Genomic DNA, 12,481 nt, shown 5'->3' with positions numbered 1-12,481 from the left:
ACAAGGACAATAATACTCTGAATGGCTGAAGACCAGTTTGATTGTCACTGAGTCTACCTGTTAGGACAACTGAATGAACGAGGTTTAAGTGCCATAGGGAGCAGAATTGTCAAGTCTGACGAGTAAATGAAACCGGAATAAATTCCAAAGTCCGATAGCCTGCCACGACGACAGTCCATATCCTCTTCGGCGAAGAGGCCACGAACATTTGAGGTACGCAGCTGGCAACTCTCAGGATCGCGAAGTCAGGCATGAATGGCAGTTACATCGTGGAGGCGGCTCTCGACTGAGAATCGTGTTTGATGCAGTCCTTGCGGAATTGGCACCTGGCCCAGGAGACCCTCACTCAGAGAGAACTAGGCTTGTCTGGCCCGAGCGCTGCTTGAAACACCGTTAGGCACTAAGATACCGTTGGTTCTACTTCAGGTTACATATCTTGTGGAACAAAACAGGTCTGTGCAGCCTGCGGCCTGAGGCAGTGCTCGTGTGGCCTCCTGGTGGACGTAGAAGCATCGCCTTGTGTCTTCAAATATTGTACCCTACATGTTAGGCATCGTCGATGTATTGATTTGAACTCGGACTTGGAAATTTATTCCGGTTTAATTTACAAATGGCTACTCGGCAGACTTGACAGTTCCGTGCCTATAGCACTTAATTTTCGTTCATTCAGTTTGCACTTTGAGTGTCCTACGCGACAGACTCTGTGACCACTGTCGTGTCCTGACATAGGTGGGAGAGGGAAAAATGGGGTTACTGGTCAGTCTGCGGTCCCGAGCGGTACAGAACAGAAGGCAGAAGGACAATTCACAGTGAAGGCATTTGTTTTCTTCTATCTAAGCCAACACTAGTACAGGCATTTACTATAAATGCAAGTGGTGAGACCCGGTAGGGAACTCGTTGTGGAGACTTTTGGACAAACAGGGTTTTGAAATAGTTGTTTATTTCAGAGAGGACTAACTAATACACTGGAGGCTAGTTCTAGGGTTAGAAAAACCATGAATAACACTGACAGAAGTCAGTGCAGAAGTCCCAGGAGTGAATGCTAACCACAGTAGCAAACACTAGCAGCATCTTAAGGCAACAACTTAGTTACAAAACAAAACATACTGAAAGTTACGCTGTTCACTGAGGCACTCCAAGTGAGAGAGCAGACTTACGCGGAGCTGGACGGAGGCTGGAGGTGACGGACACGGATTCGGGGCCCAGATCGTCTGACAGAACTCTGTCAAAATGTGGAATCTAGGGGTTTTAAAGAGTCGCGTGGGGCACTTTTTTTCCTACTTAAAGTCACCCAGCCAATCCCGCAGGTCTCTTGCAGGCGCCTGCAATCACGGTTTATTTGGGTCCCCTCTACTGCTCATAAGGCGGGGATGTTAATGCAGTTGCACAAACTAAGTCCGTATTTGGTATCAACATTGTTCAGAAGAAAGCTATACGTAACTGCTCTGTCAAATAAGGCTTGCAACATTATTGTTATACGTCATTTAGCCCCCGACCCTCGGGCTGCCCGGAGTCGGGCCTGCTAGGTCAACAGTTTTTGGCGTTTTCGCCCTCTTTCTAACCCTTGTGAGCCTACTGACGTTGCTGTTCTCAGGGCAGGTATCAAGCTGGCTTTATACGCTACTGCGTGCCTGTTGGTTACAAAGTTCTACGGTGGCAACCAACCACAGCGTCTAGTCGACATACGAAGTTACATGTTAATTCCTTGAAGAGTAACTAGCGGCCTGGGACCGCGTCTGGGGGAGTCTGCATTTTCGCAGTTTCGTCTGCCCTCAGCATCGTCTCTGCTTCCGCGCCTTGGAACGCCTGTCCTCCTTTCTCACAGCTTCTAGATAACACTATAGTAGCAAGGAATAATCAATATATTACACCCCCCTTCGTCTTTATGATGGCTTCAACTCCGCTGGGGGTTCTTTCAGTGATATTCCTTAAGATCTGTGGAGGAATGGCAGCCCATTCTTCCTCAGAAGTCGAAACCAGAGGGTTTAGCGATGTTGGCTGCTGGCGTCCAACAAATCCCTAGAGTGTCCCATTTCTTTCAGAATGGGACTCCGGACAGCCCAGTCCATTTCACAGAGTCTGCATCATGACAGGGATTGCAACAGAGTGCAGCGCGATTCATCATTCCAAATCACTTGTTTCCCGTCATCCACAACCCAGTGCCGTCGCTCTTTACACCACTTCAAGCGTCGCGTGGCGTTGTGCGGCTTATGACGAGCTGCTGGAACATTGCACCCCAATCTTTATAATTCCCTACGTCAGTCACTGTGCTATGTGGTTTCCAGTAGCACTCTGGAACTCACGAGTGATTCCTTCTGCAGATTTCATGCGATTTTTTATGAGCAGTGCTTGACAGGAGCCCTTAGACAGGTAACCTGCTACTGGGACTGGACGACCACTTAGACGCGTAGTAATATAGCTAGTTGATCAGTACAAGGCACGGGGCTGAAGCGGTATCAGAAAAGTCATAAAAGATGAAAATTCTGAATACGTAAATCAGCGAGTATATATTTCTAAATTTCTTGAAATGACAAAAGAAGACTCTGGTGTTCACGACTGCTGTGAGAAACGTAATTATGAGAAAGATTTCGAAACGTACGTTTCGTGTTTCCATGGGCCGTTATCTTTCGGTTGTGGCTTCACATGATTTATCACGGACAAGTTGCCTATTTAAATTCTTTAACAGAGAAATCAAAAGTGCATTTCGTGAAAAAGAAATTACTTGGCGGGTGGAATTTTTTGTATAGTTTATAGCTGTGATACATGGCCAATATGTATATTGCCGGAGTAAGGAGTAACGGAAGGAGGGATAATAGTTATCACGTTTGTAAACCTACTTATTACGAACATCTTAATAGTGGCAAAATATCTATAGGAACACTACTTAAGCGAGCAATCTTTCCAGTACATTCCATATTTAATTTAGATTCCTCGAACATGCACATAAACTGGTAAACAGTATTAAAATGACATTAATGTAATAACTCGCCCCACTTCTCAGAAAATTCATCACAACACAATAAATAGTTGGGGTGGATGTTCTTGGGAGAGGAGACCAGACAGGGAGGTCATCGGTCTCAATAATTAGTATTTGAAAAAAGCGACACTCCATATAAGGAGCGTCTGATTGACTTATATAAGGTTTTTTTTACTTTAGACATGGTTACTTTTTTATGACACACTCGTAACCGGTTTCGGCCTACAGCGATGATCTTTAGATGCTACAGTGGATTAAACGGAAGCTTCTATTAAGACCTTAAAGGACTTCAAATAATTTCTCTAGATCTACCGATGAGGTAAATATACAGAATTCACGTATTTAGCGCAGAAATCTAGGGAAGTAGAAGTACACTTAGTATTGTGTGTGTAACTCCTTGATTTCCGATATTACGTTCAGTCGACAGCGCACGAACATTTGTTCAGTAAATAGTGGCCATAGGTATGAACTATATGTATTTTAATAGCACTTTCATCTACATCTACTTAGCTACAAATGGACCTAGTGAAAATATTTGTACTTGTGTCAGCTCTTACTACGAGTTTTTCGTTCCTCTGTTGCAGCATCTGAGGATGGCCATTGTGGGCCGAAACCGGTTATAATTGTATCGTAAAAAAGCAGAGCAAGATATTACAAATTATTTTCTAGGACATCAAGACGTAATATGATAACGTTTTAGCTCGACATATTTGTTTATTTGTAAAGAAAAAAATGGTTCAAATGGCTCTGAGCACTATGGGACTTAACATCTGTGGTCATCAGTCCCCTAGAACTTAGAACTACTTAAACCTAACTAACCTAAGGTCATCACACACATCCATGCCCGAGGCAGGATTCGAACCTGCGACCGTAGCAGTCGCGCGGTTCCGGACTGAGCGCCTAGAACCGCTAGACCACCGCGGCCGGCATTTGTAAAGAATGTAAAGAATTTAAATGCAAATGATGATAGGCGACATTAGTTTTTATCTTTAAAGACATTTAGTAGAAATGATGAAATTACCAGTACCGTACCCTACAGATTATGCCACAAGAAGGAATGAACATGACAGCAACAAATCACATTTATCAAATATCTTAATGATTAAATTTTTAAACTTCGCAGTCTGAGTATGGTATGAGTACTTCATGGTGCATTTTGTGTGATTCTTCTTGCAGTGCGCACTCAGCAGCCGTTGTTGATCCCTTGGTGTTTGCGAACGAAACTTCAAACATGTAAGGCACACGGAATGTTCATCGTCAGAACTAGAAATTAAAGAATCGCGTTTTAAGAACTGTTTGCAAAACGCGGGCCTATATGCGCAATCTTATGCTACATATGTTTCGCTAAATTTCCTCTTCAGTTTCTCCTTTTCATTATCCTGTTTCTCGCTGCTCCACTGGATAGATGATCAAAATTGCAATTTAACGTTTCCTCAGTTGACTGCTTTTCGGTACTTTTTCTCCTGGTAATTCGGTTGTAGGTTCGTCGGATTGTGTTTACAGAAACAATGTGTTCCAGCACTCTTGTGGCAACACGTCCCACTGATCACCAAGAAATCCAAGAGCCTCCCGATTCATAGTTCGAATGCGTGAATTCCTAAGGGACCAAACTGCTGAAGTCATCGGTCCCTACACTTACACACTACTTAAGATAACTTAAACTAACTTATTCTAAGAACAACACACGTATCCATGCCCGAGGGAGGAATCGAACCACCGGCGCGAGGGGCTGCGCAATCCGTGACATGGCACCTCTAACCGCGCGGCCATTCCGATCGGCTCCGATGCAAATGCGCCTTACAGCATTGTAATTGCTGCAGATACATCCGTAACACTTCTCGATACACTCGCTACACATTTTAAATATACACTACTTACGTAAAACGGTACTGAAGCTGCAGAAGTCACTCGGATTTCTTTTTTCTTTCGGTCATCACTCTTCTGACTCGTTTTATGTGGCCCGCCACGAATTCCTCTCCTGTGCCAACATTTCCATCTCAGAGTAGCAGTTGCAACCTACGTCCTCTATTATTTGCTGCATGTATTCCCACCTCTGTCTTCTTCTATACCCTTTGCTGTTCCCTCTAGCACCATGGAAATTAATCCCTGATGTCTTAACTGATATCCTATCATCCTGCCCCTTCTTTCCTTGCCGATTCTGCAGAGAACCTCCTCATTCCTTACCTATCTGCCCACCTAATTTTCAGCAGTCGTCTGTGGGACCACATCTCAGATGCTTCGATTGTCTTTTGCTCCGGTTTTCCCACAGTCAATTTTTCACTACTATACAATGCTGTGCTCGAAACGTAGTTCGTCAGAAATTTCTTCTTCAAACTAATGCTTGACACTAGCAGAATTTTCTTGGCCGGGAATACCCTCTTTTCCAGTGCTATTCTGCTTTTTATGTCCTCATTTGTTCGTCCATCAGGGCTATTTTGCTGCCGAGGAAGCAAAATTCCCAAAGTCCCTAAGTAGCAAAATTTTGGCATTAAGTTTCTCGCTGTTCTCATTTCTGCTACCTCTCATATCTTTCGTCTTTCTGCGATATACTCTCAGTACATATTTTGCACTCAATATACCGTTTATTCCATTCAACAGATCCTACAATTCTGCTTCACTTTCACCGAGCATAGCAATGGCATCAGCGAATTTTATCATCGATAGCCTTTCACCCTCAATTTTAATCCTATTCCTGAAGCCTTCTTTTATTTCCATTATTGCTTGTTCCACGTATAGATTGAACGCTAATGGCGAAAGACTGCATCCCTGTCTTACACTTTTTACAATCTGAGTGCTTCGTTCTTGGAGTTTCAGTCCCATTGTTTCCTCTTGGTTCTTGTACTTATTGTACGTCACCCGTCTATCCCTATAGCGCACCGCAATTTTTGTTTGAATTTCGAACGTCTTGCATCATTTGAAATCTTCGAACGCTATTACCAGGTCGACAAGTCCTATGAACATGTCTTGCTTCCATTATCAACCGCAATGTCAGAACTGCCCCTCTCGTACCTTTACCTTTCCCAAAGCCAAATTGATCGGTCTCTCTCAGATCCTCATTTTTCTTTTCCATTCTTCTATACGTTATTCTTGTCAGCAACTTGGATGCATGATATCATAAACTGCCTGTGTGATATCTCTAATTCTCTGACTTGTCGTCTCTTGCTATTTTTGAAATAGTTTGTATGATGAAAGTTTTATGCTATATCGCCAGTCTCATACATTCCACACACCAACGTGAATAGTCATTTTTTTGCAACTTCCCCCAATGATTTTAGAAGTTCCGATGGAACGTTATCCATCCCTTCTGACTTATTTGAGCTTAAGTCGTCCAAAGCTCCTTTAAATTGTGATTCTAATATTAGGTCCCCTACCTCTTCCCAGTCAACTTCTCTTTCTTCTTCCATCACGTCATCAGACATGTCCATCCCTTTATAGATGTCTTCAGTGTACTCTTTCCACCTATCCGTTCTCTCCTCTGCACGTGACAGTCGAATTCCCATTGCATTTTTAATCTTATTGCCCTTGGTTTTAATTTCACCAAAGGTCGTTTTGACATTTCTGTATGTTGAGCCAGTCGTTCCGACAATCTTTTTTTTCCGATTTCTTCACATATTTCATGGAGCCGTTTCGCCCTAGCTTCCCTGCACTTCCAATTTATTTTCTGCCCAAGTGTTCCTGAATATCGCTGACCATTTTTGTACTTTCTTCTTACATCGATCAACTGTAGTATTTTTCTGCTACCCATGATTTCTTCGCAATTACATTCATTGTACCCGCGGTTTTCTTCCCAACTTCTGTGATTGCTCTTTCTAGAGATGCCCATTCCTCTTCACGTGAGCTGCCTACTGAACTATTCATTATTGCAGTATCAATAGCATCAGAGAACTTCAAGCGCATCTCTTCATTCCATGAGACTTTCATATCCCACTTCTTTTTACACTGATTCCTTCTGACTAGTTTCTTAAACTTCAGTCTACTCTTCACCACTATTAAACTGTGACCTGAGTGTACATCTATTACTGGGTACGACTTACAATCAAATTTCTGATTTTGGAATCTCTGTCTGACCATGATGTAATCTAACTGGAATTTTCTTGTATCCACTGACATTTTCGAAGTATAACTCCTCCTCTTATTCGCTACTGATAGTTGAAGTTTATTACAGAACTCAATTAGTCTTAGTACCAAGCCCATATTCTCCAGCAACCCTTTCTTCTAGTCCTTCCTCCACAACCGCATTGCAGTTCCCAATGACTATTAGATTTTCATATCCCTTTACGACTGCATTACCCGTTTAATATCCTCATATATTTTCTCTACATCTTCAGCTTGCGACGTCAGCATGTATACCTGAACTATAGTCGTCGTTGTTGGTTTGCTGTCGACTGTGATAAGAACAACCCTGTCACTGAACTATTCGCATTAATACACATCCTACCCTACTTTCCTATTCATAAAGAATCCTACTTCCGTTATACTTTTTCTACTGTTCTTGATATTTCCCTACACTCATCTGATCAGAAATCCTTATCTCCTTTCCATTTCAGTTCACCAAAAAGAGCTAAACTCCGCCCGAACAGGCCATGAAGGCCCAACGATACCGACCGGCCGCCGACTCATCCTCAGCCTAAAGGAGTCGCTGGATGCCGATATGGAGGGCATGTGGTCAGCACACCGCTCTGTCGGCCGTATGTCAGTTTACGAGACCGGAGCTCCTCAGATTGCCTCACAAGCGCTGAGTGCACCCCGCTTGCCAGCAGCGCTCGGCAGACCGGATAGTCACCCATCCAACTGCTAGGCTAGGCCGACAACGCTTAACTTCGGTAATCTGACGGGAGCCGATGTTACCACTGCGGCAAGTGACCTCGACAATACCTAGACTGAGCCTTAGCATTACCCTTTTCAGAATTTCTGGCTACCTTATCACATTCAAACATCTGACATTCCATGCTCCAGCGCCTAGGACGTTATCCTTTCGTTGGTTATTCACTCTTTTTCTTATGGTCACCTCCCCCTTGGCAGTCACATCCCAGAGATCCGAAGAGGGGAAAAGCCCGGAGACTTTAGTCAATAGAGATATCACCATTACACTTTTTCAATTACAGGCCACATGTTCTGTGGATGTACGTTATGTGACTTTAATGCAGTGGTTTCTATTGCATTTTGCATCCTCATGGCGTTGATCGTTGCAAATTGTTCTGCCTTTTAGGTCTAGTTTCCCACCTCAAGGGCAGCAGAATGCTCTGAACCTCTGTCTGCTTCTTTGACAAGGTCGTTGGCAGGACGAGGAAGTCTTCGGCTGAAACTGCTGATGATTTTTATTAAAAATGTAAGCAGTGTCGAAATTCGAATCCGGGACCCCAGGGCGTTTTCATTAGTAGTCAAAGACGCTACCTACAGATTACGGGTGCACTAGGCTGCACGACAACAATTTTAGGATGTTTTGTACAGCACTTCAGTAAATAGCTGCTGCGTAGAGGAAAGTGGAGATGTCATGGACAACGACAGTCCCTGATTTTGTTTTGTCGAGAAAGATCTGCCCCTATCGTCTTTGATGTAGAACACTTTGTCACGGCTTGGCATTGTATCAACTAACCCTACTCTCCCCCGTATAGGAAAATCGATTGTTAATTAAGATGGAGACTAGCAACAAGCTTCAATTCACTGAGACTCTGCCATACAACTGCAGTGTACAGTAGCCTCAGCGACATGGAGGACACTCTCCGAACGGAATGCCGTGGAGCTATGCTGAACTGTATTCTTTCTCACCATGACGAATTTAGTGTCAGACTGGGATCCATGCCAAGGAAGGTAAAGATATTTATAACTCTACAGAATACCTGCCGCACCAAGCTAAACATCGGACCCTGTGAGAAAAGTTTATTATTCATTTACACTGATGGAAATTAAATTTGCAACACAATTAGGGCAGTGTGCAAAAATGTCTAATTGAAATGAAGTCTACTACGTGTTTTTATAGACAGGGTGTTAGGGATATAAATGCAGATATTTCAGTTGATGACTGAGAACAGTGCACTGAACAACTTTACATCATTATTTAATTCATTTGCTGACTAATAATTATATCTATTACGAGTAGCATGTTTTTAATTCGGTTAGTATCAAAGGTACAAGCAAGCATTGATATTTATCTTCCCCTGGGAAGCAGGTCGGGTATTGAAGTGTTGATGTGTGGAGGCATAAGCATTGTCTATATTGACAGGAGGTTACAGCCTTGCAGAAAACATCAGGTAGTAAATTAAGTGATGTGGTCGTGGGAAGACTGTTTGACTCAAAAAAAAAAAGTTGACACTGAAGTCGTTGCACGTTGTCTAAAAGTAAGACCATCCACATTCTGTACGTTATGAGGAATGGTTATGCAGCAGGTTTATCATTTACATATCACATTTAGTTGTTGTTTGTTTGAGTGATAATTGTGTTATGCCTCATTTGAGAAGAAGACACGTCTCCCATACGAGTCGCAATTCGACAGTGGCACAGTGAGCTGTCGAGACTGTGATTTAGAGATCTACATCTACACAAACACTCCGCAAGGCACTATACTTGTACATGACGGAGGGTATCTTGTAGTAATACTAGTCAAGTAATTTCCGTCACGTTGCAGCTCGCGTTGGTCAGTATCCCACGACTGTCATGCAAATAAAGAATCTGTGAGTTAAGAAGGGCCATACTCAACGAGTTGTAGGATCTTAGGAACACCACACGACTGCTAGCGCCCGAGAAGACAGACTTGTTGTTTTCCCGCCTGTGCAGGCTCATATTATTATTTATTATTTGTCATATGGTTATACATATACAGGTCACAGCAATTAAGTAGAAAAAGGATATGCAAGAGCTCTGGTCTCAATTGACCTTACAGACCGATGTCAGGTGAGTCTACCCTTTCCAGTGTTGTTGAAGAGGCGTTGATGATATCCTTCCAGTCCCCACTGAAACATAATCTTGGAGTCCAAGAGTCCCCGTTTCTATACGAAGGGCTTTGTTCTTCCGTGTCCGTATCGGATTCTATTCAGTTGACACCAGGTTCTTCTAGGCAGTTGCAAGACTCATTTACATAGGGGTCTTCAACGGCATGGCGACGTATGCTAGTGTTGTTTTTCCATGTCTCCTTCCACATATCTTCTGTCTTCGGTAGTTGAATCCTACGAGCTGCTCTGAATGGTTTCCTTGAGTTGAGACTCATAATGGGTGGACTCAACACAATTTCCTGGACAGGTAGCCTTTGGGAAAACTCTAAGTTATTAACCTTTATTATCATGAAGCTCATGTTATCGTTCAAATGAACATCTACATAACACGTGCACGCTCTTGTACCATTCTAGTGGGCGATATGCAACCACGGAGAGTATCAGCTTGAGTCACCCAAGAAGTTCCAGACTCGTACAGCTCTTGTTTCGAGGAAGACAAGTACCCACAGTGAGACTTCGTCTGGGTCATGGTGACCATTGTTATGGCTTCCATTGGAAGACGTACTACTGGTGATAGTGGTATGGAGTTGTCAATCGCTCCCATTAGTACGAACAGCTTGCGAACTATGATGAAATTTGAGTTTGAAAGTTTTCCACTGTATGCCAGAGCAACATTTAGTGATTAATTGGTCTATCCGCGAAGGGTGCGCGTAATTGCACACTAAATCAGTGGATAAATCGGTATCATCAATCACACACAGTTTCTAGCATGCGTTGGTACGCGATGTTGTTATCCGAACAATTATTAAGGCTACCGTGAACTGTTATAGTGGAATAGTTTATTTTGGAAAAGCAATGTAGCAGTGGCAAACTTCAGTGTAAAAGCAAAACTAAATTTTGGTGGTAATATGAGCATAGGTGGGACTAGCCACTGTTAAGAAGTCTTTTACTTACAAACTCAATAAACATAGCAAATGGTATGAGCTGTTATCCTTTCAAAGTATGCTCGATGTGGCAGCAAAGATATTCCCGCCCAGAAATAAAGGGCGATCAAAAATATGTCGTTTGAAGGCGTTGCAACGAAGCGCGTCTCCGATGCTAGAATACAAGCAGCGATCTATAGGTAAAGGATTTTTGTGGTATTCGTGTATTTCCGACGTGCGTGCGGTAAATGCAGAAACGTGAACGACGGCGACGGTTTTACCAGATGTTTACAAACAGGAACAATGTGCTGTTATTCTCTTCTTGGCTGCTGAAGGACAAAGACCAGAAAACACAGAACCAGAAAACCACCACCGTGGAATGGTGCGTGAAGTTTTGTGCTGGTCACGATTCGTCACATGCATTCGATCCGGCAGGCCGGCGTCATTCATTACACTCGAGCACACGCTCTGTAGTCCTAATCCCTCCCCTTGTGACTGTCATGCCTTCGGCCTTTGAAAAAAAGCCTCGAAGGGTCGGCGATTAATGTCGGACGAGGACATACAATAGGCAGTTGGAGTTCTTGACTCAGCAGAACACGGTGCTGTACCAAATGTGTATCTTCAACCTGGCACGTCGGTAGGATGTTTGCCTCAATGCTAAAGGCGATTTTGCCTGATTGGCATACCGATTCTGGAGAGTAAGGCCTTCGAACGGAAACTTTTTGATCGCTCCTTATACACCAGAATCCCGCTAATCCGAACCCCGGTAATCCGAACGTTCGGTTAATCCGAACATGAAAAGTGTTAGTCTAAGTATAAAAAACTGTGCAGTAAACTGCTGTACATACACGCTATTTTAATTTACACAGTACAGTAAACATGTATTAGAAAAATTGGCAAGAAAACATTAGGTTTAAACAATGCATAACAATGAAAGAAAAGTTGTCAAAGTTACTAAAATACAGCGGACATTTTATCCCTACGTTATAGATGACAGAAACGGATTGTTTTTTGGCGAATAAAGACTGTTTGTTATATGACGCACAGTTGCATCAATTCAGCAGGTGTAACAGTGGGCTGTTGCTCAAAATAACGTAGGGCGAGGTAAAGGGCCTCTGCTGCGTCACTGTGTGGCACCAGCTCTCCTTTGTCGCTTTCAGCCTCATTGTCACTCCCGTCACAGCAGTCCACTTCTTCCTGGTCTTCAGTCACAGCAGCAACTAAATCAGCATCAGTAAGGTTCTCCACGCATGCCCCATCCGCTGACATCCACTCATCTACGTCTCCTTCACTAGCTTCTTCACATCCAGGGATTTCTGTATCATTTGTAGTAGATTTTCCTCTTCATTTTCAACCAGGTTGTCCTGAAATTCAAGAGATGTCCACAGTTTTCTTCACGATTTTCCCAGAGTATTTTCTGAAATATTCTGCCATGCCTCAGCGGCCCAATAAACAACCTCCTTCACATTGGTCTTTTTTATTTTGTCCACTAAAGAAATGCTATCATTTTGGATCAGCGTTCTTAAAATTTGTTTTCTGTAAATCGGTTTTAATTTTTGCAGTACGCCCTGGTCCATCAGCTGTAGAAGTGGTGTAACATTCGGCTGGGGTGAGATGGCGCGTTGTCAATCAAAAGGATTGCACCTGGAGAC

Source organism: Schistocerca americana, chromosome 8 (genome assembly GCF_021461395.2).
Source record: "Schistocerca americana isolate TAMUIC-IGC-003095 chromosome 8, iqSchAmer2.1, whole genome shotgun sequence".
Classification (NCBI taxonomy): Eukaryota; Metazoa; Arthropoda; class Insecta; order Orthoptera; family Acrididae; genus Schistocerca; species Schistocerca americana.
The sequence above is the reverse complement of the archived record's forward strand: the minus strand, read 5'-3'. Positions refer to the sequence as shown.